Consider the following 870-nt stretch of genomic DNA (forward strand, 5'->3'; position numbering starts at 1 on the left):
CATGAATAATCGCTCGTCAGTGGTATTCCTGCCTAGTCTTCTTGCCCTGTTGGTTGTTTTACCGCTTGAACATTCTACGCACTACTCTGACCTTGATTTTATTTTTCTTTCCATTGTTCTTGTGCTCTTGCGCATTCTGCGCTTCCTTCTCTGGCATCCCTCCTATTCTGATGCCGGGCGCCTCTACGGCTTCTCTCCCACGTCGCCCTCACCTCGTCCTTGTACACTGGATTGTCTCCGAGCAACGGGTCGGTCCGAGTGTAAGAAGGAAGAGATTGTCTCCGAGTGAAGCGGTTCGACGACGTAGCCGAGTAAGGGTTTCGAGGGCAGGATCGAGTGACTGAGCAGAGAGAGGGGGCCGAGAGCGCCTGGTGAGAAGGAACACACATATTATGTGGGCGAGCGACAACGACGGCGGCAACGGCGGCAGAAGAAATTGATGTTGTTGTTCTTACTGCGGTTTTTTTGTGTACGCACAGAGAGACAGTGTGTCAAGGCGTTTAGTGGAGAAGAAGGCGGGGGGTGTATATTCATGACGCGTTGTGTGCGTAGGTAGCGGTAGTAGTACGTTTTTTTTCCCTTCTTCTTTTACAACGAAGGCAGGAAAGCGGCCGGCGGATGGAGGCATGCGGAAGAAAGCAAGTATTTTGTCTGTTTATGACGACTTCCAGAACTGCGCACCGAAGCGTGACAGAGAAGCGTTGACTGAGACGGGGTGACGTAGAACGGTGTGACGGAGACGGTGTGACCGAGAGGCGTTGACAGAGAAGCGTGCACGCAGAGAGGCGTTGACGGGGGAGGCGTTGACGGAGAGGTGTGGACGGAGACTTGGTTGACGGAGAGGCGTTGACGGAGACGGTGTGTGTGTAT

The sequence above is a fragment of the Plasmodium fragile genome (genome assembly GCF_000956335.1).
Source record: "Plasmodium fragile strain nilgiri unplaced genomic scaffold supercont1.128, whole genome shotgun sequence".
In the NCBI taxonomy this organism is placed as follows: domain Eukaryota; phylum Apicomplexa; class Aconoidasida; order Haemosporida; family Plasmodiidae; genus Plasmodium; species Plasmodium fragile.